The sequence below is a fragment of the Dendropsophus ebraccatus genome, chromosome 9, assembly GCF_027789765.1.
Source record: "Dendropsophus ebraccatus isolate aDenEbr1 chromosome 9, aDenEbr1.pat, whole genome shotgun sequence".
Taxonomy (NCBI): domain Eukaryota; kingdom Metazoa; phylum Chordata; class Amphibia; order Anura; family Hylidae; genus Dendropsophus; species Dendropsophus ebraccatus.
In genome coordinates, this window is record NC_091462.1 from 95,211,912 (window position 1) to 95,228,058 (window position 16,147).

The following is a 16,147-nucleotide window of genomic DNA, read 5'->3' on the forward strand; positions in this document are numbered from 1 at the left end:
GGACCCTCCGCCGCCGCCGCCTCACACCGTGCACACGCTCAGCCCGAGCCGTCCTCCGCCCCCCCGCACAGCCGCTGCCCGGGATACACGGTACCGGCACCGGCAGGCAGCAGCTCCCCCGGCTGTCACTGACTCCGTCACCGGCTTCTTCCGAGGATTCTTGTCGCTCTTTGACTTGACGCAGTGAGGAGGCCGGGTCCAGCCCCGGGATCTGTCCGGGAGAAAGCGTCAGTCTGTGGTGGAATTCCCCGGGAAGCGGTGTCCTAAGGAGACCTGAGGGCGGGAGATGCCCGGATGTCTCCAGCAGGTAAGTGGCCTCCTCAGCTCCTGCAGCTTCCCCTGCCGCAGTCTTCTCCAATAGATCTGGGCAGTCTTCTCTCCAGGATCCCTCTTCTCCTTCCAGCCTCCTTCACAAGCCATGCACAGAGACAGATGGGATCAGGGCTCTCTGCATGGAGACTGGAGAGGAAGAGGTTAATATCCAGCCACATCTGTGCCTCCAGATGTGATAGGAGACTGAGAACAAGGGAGGGGGGACATGACAGATAGTGTCTGTACTGTACACTGGATCCAGACCCAACTCCTGGCTCCTTAAACCCAAGGATGGGTGAGTTGTGTGATGCCATCCCCATTGACTGTCCTAAGTGGCAATTCACATTACAATGCAACTTGCCCCCCTAGTGCATGCAGCTAATTCCCCATTGACATCACGGTGCTGCCCTCCTCCAGCTGGGGGGTCTAGTCTGTAAATCAGATTGATGGGCAAGCCTGGTAAAACTTTAACACATCTCCATAATTTCCCTAAGCCAATCCTTCTTTGCAGACTGACAGCAGGCAGGGCAGAGCATATTGCTTGTGTTGACTGGGGAGACTTATGTGCTTAGTCTGTCTCCTTTTTTTTCCCCCAAGTGGGATCCATGGGCAGTGGTGTGATTTCTGTTGTCCCGCCTGACTTTCTGGAGGTGGCGATGTCCTGAATGGTGGAGAGGTGGAGGATTGAGCAGCAGCAGCAGCAGCAGTGGAGGAGGACAGCAGCAGCAGCAGTGGAGGAGGACAGCAGCAGCAGCAGCAGCAGTGGAGGAGGACAGCAGCAGCAGCAGCAGTGGAGGAGGACAGCAGCAGCAGCAGCAGCATCAGTGGAGGAGGACAGCAGCAGCAGCAGCAGCAGCACTAGGGATAGCCTGGAGTCCTGCATTCCCATCAGCACTGGAGCTGTCCAGTGAAATGCTGTCCTCCTGAAATGCAGCCAGGAGCTTCCCCATCTACCAGAGCCCTCTGGATCCTCACCAGGTACTTATTTACTTCTAAGCCTCAGAATGCATCATGTCTCCATTCCCATCCGGCTGGACCACAACATTAGCTCTAACAGAACGCCTAGACTTCAATGCCTCTATATGCTCAGTCTGTCATCAGGCTTAGTCCATTGCCCATTGTATTTCAGCAGCCGTTCTATATATAGCAGCAGCTTTCTAATATTTAGCCACTAGGAGGGTTAATACAACTGTTGCAATTTAGAATCTACGCATTTTCATTGTCTGCTGTGAGACACCACGGAGATGTGGGATGCCTTTAGGCGCTAGCTCTTCTCCTATGCATTGTTCTGCAGAGTTAGGGCCATAGGGCTGTGTGACAGTGACCTGGTCTGGCCAGTCTCTAGTAGGGTTTCTTTTTTTTTTTTTTTTTTTTGCTTTTGCACAGATTAAGCTGTTTGCTGATCAGTTTAGAACTTGTCGAAAATGAGTAATGGCCTTGATTGCAAAAAGGGTTCTCTGGAGGATGGAATCGGCTGCTTGCTGATGGGGAATGCTAAGCACTGCCTCATCTTTATTCACCCCACTTTGGAAATAAAGATAATCAATTTGGATTAACTCCTACTATAAATGTATGGCGTTCTGTAAGGTCAATGGACGTGTTGCATAGGGGGTGAAGCAGAGATGTGTAGTATATCATAGTGGGGAATGAAAGAATTTGCAGATCCATGCACTATGCCATGACAAACTATTGCACTTGCATATCTTATAGTGTACAAATGCACTAACATATCTTATAGTGTACAAATGCACTAACATATCTTATAGTATACAAATGCACTTGCATATCTTATAGTGTACAAATGCACTAACATATCTTATAGTATACAAATGCACTTGCATATCTTATAGTGTACAAATGCACTTACATATCTTATAGTGTACAAATGCACTAACATATCTTATAGTGTACAAATGCACTAACATATCTTATAGTGTACAAATGCACTAACATACTGCATCTTATAGTGTACAAATGCACTAACATATCTTATAGTGTACAAATGCACTAACATATCTTATAGTGTACAAATGCACTAACATATCTTATAGTGTACAAATGCACTAACATATCTTATAGTGTACAAATGCACTAACATACTGCATCTTATAGTGTACAAATGCACTTACATATCTTATAGTGTATAACTGCAGTTGCATATCTTATAGTGTACAAATGCACTTGCACTTACATACCTTATAGTGTACAAATGCAATTGCATATCTTATAGTGTACAAATGCACTTACACGTCTTATAGTGTACAAATGCACTTGCATATCTTATAGTGTATAACTGCACTTGCATATCTTATAGTAGGATAACTAACAGTGTACTGCCCATGCTTTGCAGTAAGAATGCAGGAGATATCAGGCTGCACTCATTCAGCTCTGCTACATTTCAATATACTTCAGTTTTTTACCAGTATAGCTCTGCTACATTTGTTTCTACTTTAGGTTTTACCAGTATAGCTCTGCTATATTTGTATATACTTCATGTTGTACCATTATACCTCTGCTAAATTTGTATATACTTCAGGTTGCACCCTATAGTTTTGCTACATTTGCATATACTTAATATTATATCAGTATAGCTCTGCTAAATCTGTATTCATGTTGATTGCACCACCTGCTATATGTCTATATACTTTAGATTGCACCAGTATAGCTCTGCTACATGTGTATATACTTCAGATTGCACAAGTATAGCTCTGCTACATGTGTATATACTTCAGATTGCACAAGTATAGCTCTGCTACATTTGCATATACTTCATATTGTACCAGTATAGCTCTGCTACATGTGTATATACTTCATATTGTACCAGTAAAGCTCTGCTACATGTGTATATACTTCATATTACACCAGTATAGCTCTGCTACATGTGTATATACTTCAGATTGCCCCAGTATAGCTCTGCTACATGTGTATATACTTCAGATTGCACCAGTATAGCTCTGCTACATGTGTATATACTTCAGATTGCCCCAGTATAGCTCTGCAACAATTGTACGTACTTCAGATTGCACCAGTATAGCTCTGCTACATGTGTATATACTTGAGATTGCACCAGTATAGCTCTGCTACTTGTGTATACAGTATACTTCAGATTGCACCAGTATAGCTCTGCTACATGTGTATACAGTATACTTCAGATTGCACCAGTATAGCTCTGCTACATGTGTATACAGTATACTTCAGATTGCACCAGTATAGCTCTGCTACTTGTGTATACAGTATACTTCAGATTGCACCAGTATAGCTCTGCTACATGTGTATACAGTATACTTCAGATTGCACCAGTATAGCTCTGCTACTTTTGTGAATACTTCAGTGTGCACGAGCTCTGATACATTTGTGGTATCCTAATCTTAAGTAAAGGTGACTGCTGGCCAGTGCCCGGTCTAGGTTATTATGGTATTTACCGTCTTAGCGCAGGAGGTGTCTACACTTGGCTTCCATCTGTTATATAGTGAGTGATGCACTTTACTATACTTAGTACTACACTTTAAATCAGTGCTCCCAACCAGTCTGCAACAGCTGGAGAATCTCTGATTGGGACACACTGATTGTTGTACAAAGTCTATAGGATGTTTGGATGCTGCATAGGATATATTGGATTATGCATAGGATGTTTGGATAATGCATAGGCAGTTTACATCCAATGCAAATCACTACCATGCTTATAACCAGCGCAGTCCTTAAAGAGACTTAAAGGGGCTACTGCTAAACCTCTGATATATATATATATATATATATATATATATCAAGCATTGCATGGGGCATATAGACAATGTTGCACTATGGTTGAATCTCTTTACTAGTGGTCTATGTGCATGATGTTGGGATTGGGCAAGGATTGTGACTGATACTCAGCTTACACACTGCAGCCTGTTCCGTCAATGTAATAAGTATACCCTGTGGAACCTAGCATGTCACTTTAATAAATTAAATGGAGCATGGCATTGTTGCTTTAACAAATATGCCCAATGAAGCATAGCGACACGCGGGCTGTACTGCAGCAAATTGAGTGCAGTGTCACTTTAACAGATTTTATGGACAGGGGGCATTGTATTTACTCATTAACACTTAGATGAGCTGTGGGGTCACGGTGGTGTCACAGCAGTGGGAGTTATAGGTAACAACACGAGCCATTGGTGAAAATAGCACATTTGTATTATTGACTATTTAGTACAGTCTTCTCCAACCTGTCGCTCCTCCGGTTATTGCAAAGGCAAAATTGCCAGCTTACCTTGACTGGTTGTCACTGCAATGAATTGCTGGAGGTTTTTATTTATTTATTTATTTTTTTACATAATTTAATGCATATTATTAAATTTATATATATATATATATATATATATATATATATATATATATATATATATATATAAATAAAATTTTTTATTTATTTATTTAGCGTAGCAGATTTGCGTTTGTCATTTGGCATTAGAGCTTCACATAAATTTTCAGAGGAGTCTAAATTCAGAGTGCACAACATAATCGGCATTGCTACATTTGTCAGAACACCACCAGCATAGTAGTCGCAATATTCTGAGATGTTAGTTAGTGCCAGCTCTGTTGGCTAGCGTTCCCCCAATCCTCAGCTGCTGCAAAACTACAACTCCCATCATGCCCTGACAGCCGAAGGCTGTCAGGGCATGATGGGAGTTGTAGTTTTGCAGCAGCTGAGAAGCCAAGGATTGGGGAACTCTTCTGTAGGCTGATGACATGGAATCGTCTGTGATGTCACATATGAGGTCACTATGGAATTCCCTCAAGGCTAGGGAATCCCCTCATTACTCAGTTCATGGTAATACATTGCAACATAGAAGTCATTCATTCACCTTTAGTATTAAAAATGTTTTAGTTAATATTATCTCTTCCCCTAGACAAATAGACATAATAAAGTGCAATTCTTGCTCTATCATCCATCCATACATTACTATTAACAGCCATTCATTTGAATAACCACATGTCATACCACATTTCACCAGCAGTGGCCGCTGTAGTTGATGAAAACTTTTTAAAGCAAAATCTTCTGTTCTCTGGGGGTCTCAGGAGTCTGAAGGGCAATGATCAGCTCAGATAGTAATGGGATAATACCATCCAATGTGTTTTAATCATCTTATGGACAACGGATCCATTCATTGATAAGTATGAACCCAAATAGCTTCTCTACAGCTGCCCGGTCCCCTCCAGTGTAGAGTCTTCCCGTTCCGTTGTCTTTTCTGGCCGTTTAGGTTGCACAGTAGATGTTTTGATGCATTGCAGCCTCGCTTCTCATGACAGATGCTGCCGGAGTTTCCATTCGAGTAACAGAATTAATGATAGGCGCGGGGAACCAAATCGCTTGCCAATCAGAATGAACCATTGTTTAGTGGCAAATCTGGTTGCCAAAGCGTCTTGATTGCATTTTAATGAAGCGAATATAATATCCCACATGTCCAGGGCAGCAGGACTTATCCCAACATGGAGGGACAGGTTAATACCGGGAATGAGCAGCATATGATTATGTCGTCTCGACAGGAGGGCGGCGGACGTGTGGCCAAAGATTAATGACCTATCCTTCGCTGACCACTTGTCCTTGCTATCTCCTATCTATCACATTAGTAGGCCGGATTCTCTAATGAATCTACCTCGGTGGCCATCGTCCGGGGTAATTTGGACAATCTGTTAAGACAGAGGACATATATATCAAAATCTCTGTTCCCTCTGTTTCCTCTTAATGATGACTCTAGGTTGTGTGAATAACCCGGGTACAGCTATCCGCTCCTGTTTCTCTTCCTTCGGAAAATGTCACATCTAACAGCTTGCCACCTGCTCCATCTGAAATAGGGACGTGATAATTATGCAAAGATTCAGAGAACCTTTCCCAATCAATCAGCATTTGTTATGTTACATATCCTCCGGTAGTAAGATATCTCAATTTCTTATGTACCGCCATATTATAAGGCATAATATCAATATATGTTAATTTTGGTAAAACTATCAAGTGCTCAAGAACTAGGACAATAGGGGTAACTGTCTAGGGAGATCCTCTGTCCAGTTACTCCACCACTACAAGCACTAGAGCTGACCATACCAATAAGATAGCTGTTGTCTGAACGGTCAACCCTCTTGTATAGTCTCTTGAGATGGGGGATGTGAGCCAATGCCAGGTCCTTCTGATTAAAACTTATATCTCCCAGAACATAAGGATCCTTATAAACTCTGACATCTTCCATCTGGGAGACAGTTGGAAGGCTTCCATACGCTTTAGATGGTTAGCGGGTCCATCAAAAATGATTGGGTTCAGATAATATTTATCTAAGGTGTATGGCAGCCTAAAGAGGACCTGTTACTAGGATGGCATTCAAGTTCTACGGACGCCGTGAGTCAACGCTAAGCATTTGGGTTTAGAGAATATTGCTGAACCCAAACAGTTCAGCAGCGTTCTCTAAACCTGAACACTTAGCATTGACTCAAGGCGTTTGTAGAACTTGAATGCCACCCTAGAGGACACAGCCATAAGCAATAGGCTGTATCCATGTTTCTCTGGTAGCTCTGGGGCTAAAACCAAAATTTCAAGATGCCAGGAGTCAACTATTGAACGTTTGGGTTCGGAGAACGTTGCCAAACTGGAACCATTCGCTCAACACTACCTGTCACCCCTACCGTCCTGGACGGTCTATTAGAATAACAATTGACTGGATCACTTCTTCTTATAGCTTTGTGATGTCTCGTCTTTCTGTTATTCCAACTGGAGATCTTTTCTGCATCATAAAAGGAGCAAATCAGCTCTGCTACATCTGACATTCATATATAGTAGATGAAGAGGCAGCACTGAAGTTGTTCTTCTCCGCACATAGTCTATAGGGCTGCCGAAGCCTCAATGGAAAGATTACAGTGTAGTCAGGGGGTTCCGAACAATTGTCGGGTGTTATACTTTAAATCACCTACTTTTAGCTGACTATTAACCTCAGGGTATCATACAGCAAGTCACAGCCCACCACCAGTATAGAGAGAACATAGCCACAATGAATACTACTCAATATGACATTTTATGTGTATCATGGTGCTGAGTTGTTTTCTAACCATAACCCTTGTTATTTTTTTAGCGTCCTTCCAATAATTATTGTTTTCAATATTTATTATTCATGAATCTCGATCAATATAATTACCTCGTCTCCCTCCTTACCTAGTAGTTGAGTTAACAAGTGGGAAAATTCTTAATGGCAGTAATAGTATTTGTACAATAAGGAGGAGGTCGGCAGAATAATCCATCAGTAGAACAGCACTAGAGGGACTCGAGTGGTAAATGTTTTATTCCTAAGTGGATCTTTTTTTATATTTCTTCCAGCGATGTTGTTTTCTATCCAGTGCTGGCGTTCACGCACATAGAGGTATAATACATCACCATCGGAGTGGGACACCCATTCTCTAATAGGTTTAGAGCCATACTGTAATTTCATTTAGATTACATTTATGTATATGGTTAATGTATGGGCTGAGTTTATCCATGCATCAGAGACGAGATTGTGATATCTCCGGTGTGGTCTACTCCATTATCTTAACTAGGAGGATTCACGATGCACAAATTCAGCTCTGCTGCATCTGACTGTTTAGTAAAAACGCAGTCTAGTATTGTTTACATAAAAACATAGTTTTTGTATGTCTTTTGCCTAATATGTACTTTCTAGTTTTGTACTGCATATTTTAGATTTTGTTCCCAAAAAAAAAAAACATGGCCACTATTTTCCAGAAACTTGTTCTCACTTTGGTTTGGGTTTTGTTCCATTGAAGTGAATGCAGCTGAATTGTAATACCACACACAACCTGAGGACAGGGGTGGCGCTGTTTTTGCAAGAAAGTAGCTGTGTTTTTTTTTCTAATCCTTGATAACCTCTTTAGTTTTTTTTTTTTCGAATTTATGACGTATGATTTTGGAGGATATTTGTCTGAGGAGAAGTCAGGTCATAATATTGCCAGAAAGATTGTCCATCCTCTGCCGGATGTCATTGTTCATGTTTGACCAGTTTGAACAATTTTAATGAATAATATGGCCGCCCTTAAAGGACAACTTCGGGCAGGGAGATTTTTTGTAAAAGTAACGGGGAGGGGGAGGCAAAAAGAAATGCTCTTACCTCCCAGGTTTCAGGGCTGATGCCATGTACCGCCAATCCGACCTCCGGGTCCCCGGACGCTTCCTGGTTAGAGAGGGGACCTGGGTCGTGACATGTTAGGGCTGCTCGGCCAGTCAGTGGTCGTAAAGGGGCCCTGCCTCAGCGGCTTACTGGCTGACTTGCCATGACACGTAATGATAGAGCTGGAGCCGGGTAGGTGAGAACATGTGGAACAATCAACATGTCATACATGTAATGCTTTATTTCACCTGTGGAGGTGCTGTAGAGAAAATTAATGTATCAAAATGTTCCCAGGGCCTGGATACACCAGCCGTATCCCCACCTGTCTGATGGGCAGACAGGGTAGGGGGACGGCAAGGCGAGGAGGACATGTGCCTCCCTGTCTCTTAGTAAATTAGTCTTGGAAACTCAGGACCGAGCTTTATTTAAGACTGGCCTACTCGTCCGCCAGTCTTAATAAATGCTAGCTGCCCCCGCAGATTAAAGATGATCACTGAAGTAACTACCAGGAGAACACCCTGTGATTGACAAAAAGTGGACAGCACCTTTAAATGATATATTATCCCTTATGCCATCAGGTCTTGGACACCTATCTATGTTTTTAACGTGTGTGTATCTGAGATATAGACTAGATCAGGATGTGTCCCCATCATTAAATTGAGCTCCATTCAGTCTTGAAGTTGTGGTCTAATAATTTCATGGCGTTGTCATTATATTCTTTGCACTCTTGCACTTGGTCAGCATCGACAGCAGTAGAGAGACATCATTATCAGCCGACCAGTGAAAAATTAAAGCAGCCGCTCCGAAGGTTCCTCATAAAGTTTGTTCCTCTAATATTTACTCTGCAGGATCCATGGGCATGTACTGACATATTATATGTTATATCAGCTCATTATCATCCAGAAATTTATGGTAATTGCCACATGAAGGTCAAAGTTTAACCACAAAACGATTGTCCTAACATTAAGCTGTCTATCGGGTTTCCTTTCTGAGGATAGCCTGGTATAACGGATGAGGCGCTGAAATGTCAGCAGTATGTAGATTTTACATTTTTTTTTTTTTTATTTAATGTTTATGTATAAAGTTTTTGCAGCAGTCAGGAAAAGCCTGTGAGTCCGACTTTCCCACCCAAACATAAAGAGCCTGTGAGTCCCCCTTTCTCACCCAAACATAAAGAGCCTGTGAGTCCCGCTTTCTCACCCAAACATAAAGAGCCTGTGAGTCCCGCTTTCCCACCCAAACATAAAGAGCCTGTGAGTCCTCCTGCTTTGTCCACCCACATTTAGAGGATGTCTATGACTCCTGCTCTCCCTGCAGGGTGAAGAAGGACTCACAAGCTTTCTATGTGTATCAATGGGGGAAGGAAGAGGGGTCAGGTTTCACAGTCTTTATGTCTGGCTTGGGGATATGAGACTCACACACTCTCTTTAAATGTGGCTGCCAGGACTCACATGCTTTCTGTATATTTGGGAGGGGGAAGCAGGACACACAGGCTTTCTCTATGTTGGGGAGGGGGAAGCAGGACTCACAGGCTTTCTCTATATGTGAAGGAAGAAGCAGGACTCACAGGCTTTCTTTATGTGTGGTGGGGGAAGCAGGAATATGAGGCTTTATCTATATGGGAGGGGAGAAGCAGGACCCACATGCTTTCTGTATGTTTGGGAGGGGGAAGCAGGACTCCCAGGCTTTCTCTGTGTAGGAGGGGGAAGCAGGACTCACAGGCTTCCTCTATGTGTAGGAGGGGAAGTAGGACACACAGGCTTTCTCTATGTTTGGGAGGGGGAGGACGGACACTCAGGCTTTCTCTATGTTTAGGAGGGGGAAGCAGGACACACAGGCTTTCTCTATATTTGGGAGAGGGAAGCAGGACACACAGGCTTTCTCTATGTTTGGGAGGGGGAAGCAGAACTCACAGGCGTTCTCTATATGTGAAGGGAGAAGCAGGACTCACAGGCTTTATCTATGTGTGGTGGGGGAAGCAGGACTCTCAGGCTTTATCTATATGGAAGGGGAGAAGCAGGACTCACAGGCTTTATCTATATGAGAGGGGAGAAGCAGGACTCACAGGCTTTCTCTATGTGTGGATGGGGAAGCAGGACTCACAGGCTTTCTCTATGTGTGGATGGGGAAGCAGGACTCACAGGCTTTCTCTATGTGTGGATGGGCAAGCAGGACTCACATGCTTTCTCTATGTGTGGATGGGCAAGCAGGACTCACAGTCTTTCTCTATGTGTGGATGGGGAAGCAGGACTCACAGGCTTTCTCTATGTGTGGATGGGGAAGCAGGACTTACAAGCGTATCACAGTCCTGGTAGGAGTGTAACTTTTTTGCATGAAAATATTGAATTAAATTCTATATAGCACAGCCGAATGTGTCGCCTTACACTTCGAGTAGTTATATCGTTCATATTTAAGTGATAATCTTTCAGTGTGTATAGAGCCAACGATCAAACGACTTACAAAAATGAGCTCATATGTCGTTGATCGCATCTTTTGAGCCTGCCAGAAAGTCATTGTTAATCTTTTTACAAATCTTTGGGTGTATGTACACATTGTTTATCCGTTATTAGATCATTGGCATACTAGAGTATACGTATGATCGCAATTATGGTCGCAACAAATAACTATTGTGCAATCGTTTATCATTAATCAGAGAAAAAGAAGTATCGCTTCATCTAATCGGACCCTTACATGCATTCTGATAACGCTCTGATACTACACCTTATCTAGCAGTTTTACCTGCAGTCCTATGTGAGATGACACCACGCTGTCATCATCAATCACAGACTCCGCTGTGGGGGATGTGATTTTTCCAGCTGGGTCTGTAGTATGGAATGGGTGTAAACTTTTTTTTAGCACGTTTCATGATGGTAAAAATACAAGCATCTGTAAAGGCCCCCACCTATCCTGCGCCATTTATAACACCGGGGTTTAGCCTTTGGGCCCCACTGGCTACCTAGGTACTTCTTATAGCTGGGTCAGAGATAGATCCTTATAAGCAGGATTCAGTGTTTCTAAATAAATATTTCTGATCTAGATAACATACTGAAAAATATTCAGTCTAAAATAATCCAGACGTCTGACTATGTCTATGGTACACCCTATGGATCTCACATCTATGACAAGTGAAAAACCGTCCTTATCCCCCTCCCCCATCTCAAAACAATATGCAGCCTGGAGAACACAAGTTATGCGTGGTCACGTTTGCTCAATAGATCATATGTTGACTACCAGCATGAAGTGCTCATAAGGGGTCCTGCATTTTCAGCTTCAGGCCCTGCTCTGCGCCACTTCTCCTTTTTCCCAATCGTAAAATGAGTCTTAAATCAGAATTTCAATTTCTAATATCAACAGGATTTCCCGGCTGGGGTGGAACAAAAAAGAAAGAGAATGGCAAATGACCTTTCGTCTCCGTCTCCTCTAAGGTGGAGTTTACTTGTCCTGGCTGTAATTATTACCCTAGCTTTGGATGTGTTATTCGGCAAGAGGGGACTCACCTCCTCTGTTGGCTCCATGCTCCTCGCCGCCTGTTTGCACTGTATTAAATATTTAGGAGCTTGCAGTGGTGAATAAAGAGATCATTAATATAAATTGATTCCAGTGTTCCAGATGGGTTTCTGTTGCATCTATATAAATGGTCTTTACTGGGAAAAATGAGGAGTGAGCAGTTTTCGGATGTGGGTGGTAACTTTACTGCGGTGCGGATAGATAGCTTATTGCATGAGTAATGGAATGTTTATCACTCACTGGACTGGAGCAATAACCCAGGTTCTGAATATGCTGTGATAGTATTACAGAGCCTGAACCTGTTTCATAAAGCTGCTATTACATTTACATTTTGGCATCCATACTATAGCTGCAGCACCTGAACCCCATACCAGTCTACTGTACTGTATGTAGGTCACCATAGAAGACACCTGGGCGGCAGGTTGGGGGTGTTTAGGTCTAAAATTGACTGTGCACTGTGAAAATAGTCAGCGGTGTGAAAATTACCCACAATGATGGATGGCGGACTACTGTCTGACAGTAATATGAACCACAGAGTTCTTATGCCTAGTGAAACTACTTGTGAACTTGCTAATGCCAGATCCTTTCAATGTATTGGCTTAATATTCCAGCCGATACTAGTGGTATTTGTATAGTCAACTAAAGGGGTGTTCAACTTTGGATAATCCCTAAAGCGGTTGTTTGGACAGGAGAGATTGGGTGTATATGCCCAAGGAAGGGGTGATTAAAAAAAATATAAAAAATAAAAGAAAATGCACTTGCCTCTCTTGCTCCCATGGTGCCGCCAGTATTATGCCATAACTTACCCACCGTGCAGCCACTTCCAAGTTCAAGGTTGAGGTGTTGTAGTCTTCTTCAGCTTAGCAGGTCCCTTGGGCGCATGCATAGAAAAGTCTAGCTGGATAACTTCTTTAAAGGAAATCCGTCAGCACCCGGGCCCTACCTGAGGTGCTGACAGTGTGCTGTAGCTACTGAGCATGGTACCGTCTGGTAATTTGTCCTTGGAGTGGATTATACACAATCTAATGTCTCCTACTGTAATGAGGAGTCAAAGAGGGGTTGTGGCTCAATGTTTGTGCCTCACTCTAGCACTACTCACCACTCCTTCCTCTTCCCTCTTCTTTATGAATAATTAATGCTGACCGGCCTCCTGCTTGCTTACTCTGTCAGTCAGTATTTGCCAACAAAGAACTAACAGATATGACAGATATAGTTTAACCTCCTAGCCTGTGTTGGAGCTGTGGTGTATGGGTAAATCACCTGTCTAGAGACCAGCAACAGTTTGTTTTCTTTGGTTTGATTCCCTTATTGGAAATGAAATTACTGGAAATAATTATTCTATCATTTTTAAAAGTGCAAAGAATTTCCAATCTGTTAGCAGATACTGACTAACACCATGATTGAGCAGGAGGCCAGGCAGCATTAATTATTCATAAAGAAGGGGAAGGAGGTGTGCTAGAGTGAGGTACTAACGCTGAGGCACAACTCCTCTTTGACTCTTTATAACATTAGGAGACCTGAGATTGTACATAATCCACTCCACTGACATAGAAAAATAGAGAAAATGTAAACCTCTGCTCAATGTTAGTAGGGGTCTGGCAGATGCTAGGTGTCTATAGCAGCAGCAGGAGTAGCTAAAAAAAAATGTATCAGCTAAGCATTGAAAATCCAAGGAGGAGGGATGTTGACGTTGGCCATTCGGATGCGAGCATGTGGTGGTGCACAATTATTTATTCATTAGTTCACTCGTGATCGCCAAGGGCAAAGCAAACATCAAATACATCCATGCAGGCACAAATGCAAATTGAAATCATATTTCATAGCAATTTATTTGAGCATTTGATATCCAGTAAAGGGAAGAACAAGCTACTGTACCACACCGGAGAAGGGCTCCTTTTTATATTATCATATCAGTAAATAGGTCTGTATTGTAGTGTGTGTATTGTGTAGTGTTCATTGCAATTCATGCATACAGCTATAGCCTCTTATAGACCCATGTTTTACAACCATGCGAGGTGAAGTCATCTAGCTCCATTCTATAATAGAGTTCAATATATTTAAATATATAGACTAGAGATGAGCGAATTGGGTTCGCCCAAACCTGAATGCTCTGCATTTAATTGTCGGTGGCTGAAGAAGTTGGATGCAGCCCTAGGGAGTCCTAGAAAACATGGATACAGCCTATGGTTTATGCTTTTTACAGGCAACCTTAGGGCTGCATCCAACTTCTTGAGCAACTGGTAATCCAAGCCGACACGCTTGGATTCAGAAAAGTGTGCTCAAGGTTTGCTTATCTTTAATCAAGACCAAATCCTAAGATGGAATACTGGGGTGTTAAGCAAAACGGTTGAGGTGAGGTACAGGAAGATCCCAAAAAAGTCCAAGCCAACACCAAGTCATCCAAATGATGAACCTTTATCCACACCATGTGCAATGTTTCGGTATACAACCTTTCAGTGTTTTCACTGATTAAGGAAGTTTTTTATTTACCAAAAGGTCCCGAGTGATGTGAATAAAGGTCTACTATTTGGATTACTTGGTGCTGCCTTGGACTCTTTTTGGATTCACTTCTGGACCTTGGATTGGGCCCACCAGGTTACTTATTACCAATGCTCCTATAGACTTTAGACTTTAGAGAGAGTCTGCTTCTGTAAGATGCCATTGAAATATAGGGGCCTAATTTATATATTTATTTAAAGGGAACCAATCAGCATTGTTATTTTATGGCAGGGATGGGGAACCTTTGGCCCTCAAGCTGTTGCAAAACTACAATCCCCATTATGCCTGGACAGCCAAAGCTTTGGCTGTCCAGGCAGAATGGTAACTGTAGTTTTGCAACAGCTGGAGGACCTAAGGTTCCTCATCCCTGTTTTATTGGGAAACCAAGTACTTGAGTTGACTGTTCCTCTTCAATAGGCAATTACATGGTAAATGTAACTTTTTTCTATTATGTTTGTGTACTTTTCCATACAACAGTGAATAGACTTAATAAAAAATAACCACGGCCGCTTTAAATGCTATTTTGTCATTTTTTTCTGTCCCGCAGAATATCCCCAAGCACATAATAAATGTCAGCTCCGCTGACACTCACTCGCTGTTCCTATTTGGGTAGATTGTTGACGGAAAAGCCAAGCGAAGGTTGCATCTTGCAAAGGTTTTAATAAAAAATCATGATATCTTGTTGGGAAAATTGAGCTTGCCGTTGACAGTTTGGAAATCCAGCGGCAAGATGACATCAATAGGAGTCATTATAACTGGGACCCCCTTTCTCTCCTCTTCTCCTTTATGTATCTATTTATTTATAGAGGAATAAATACAGCGCTTAACAAAAGAGACAATGTCATATTGCCAGACCAATCAGTCCTATTGTTTCAGCGCTCTCGTGCGGAGAGAGAAGCATAGCCATTATGAAAATCCAGCGCTCATTTGGCTCCTGTTCAATTGTGGGGCTGACAATAAATTGTAACATAATAAGAGCAGCAAAAATAAATATGATATTAAAGTGTATCCCTGCCCGCGGAATCGGGAAGCATTTGTTATATCTTGCTGGCACCGGGGATAGAGAAGAGGAACGGGGAATAATGCCTATGACAGATGTAGGGTCATATTAATCTGGAAGGAGGCGATTTATGGTTATGACTGATTGCCTGCAGTTTGTATCATTATGTTACGAGTCAAGTAAGGTAGATTCTCCTATAAAAATCCATCTCAACGCTCTTCCACTCGTCTTCCATTGTCAGGCGAATTTAAAGAGGTTTTTCCAGTTTTCTTAATCTCTCCTTGTCCCTTGACAAAAAACTCATCACAAAGTATTTTCTTCCTACTAGGACGTCCAAAGCAAAGATCAGCTGCGATCTGTGGAAAAACCTGACAATAAGTGTTTTTTTTCCCTACAGCGCCACCACTGGAGGAATTAAGCATTACACTTCCATTCTATGAGTTAGTGAATTTTGCGGACCCTATGGACGATGAAGGTCTGTAATGGATTTTTTCCACACCCAGCATGATGTATCAATATCATGCCGAGAGCAGGGGAACTCTTTGAATCTCTTCGAACTGCCGCAGAAATTCAATGATACATTATGCCAGGCGAGGAACAAATCCATTAGAGACCTTACCCGTCCGTAGGGTCCGCAAAATTATGGACGTGTGAATGTGGCCTAATAGATGAGAATCTTGGACTTAGGACTTTTCTTTATTAAAGG

At 42.5% G+C, this 16,147-nt stretch overlaps 1 protein-coding gene across 4 annotated transcripts in view; it reads left to right on the forward strand.

Moving 5' to 3' along the window:
• The window catches only part of ELFN1 (extracellular leucine rich repeat and fibronectin type III domain containing 1), a 444,895-nt gene that overhangs the window by 14 nt on the left and 428,734 nt on the right, over positions 1 to 16,147 (forward strand). For all 4 annotated transcript variants that reach the window (XR_011364450.1, XR_011364451.1, XM_069982045.1 and 1 more), the window contains exons 1-2: positions 1 to 307; positions 910 to 1,290. The exon at positions 1 to 307 is cut by the window's left edge and continues 14 nt beyond it. The gene's annotated coding sequence lies outside the window, so the exon portion shown is untranslated. The remainder of the gene's footprint in view (positions 308 to 909; positions 1,291 to 16,147) is intronic.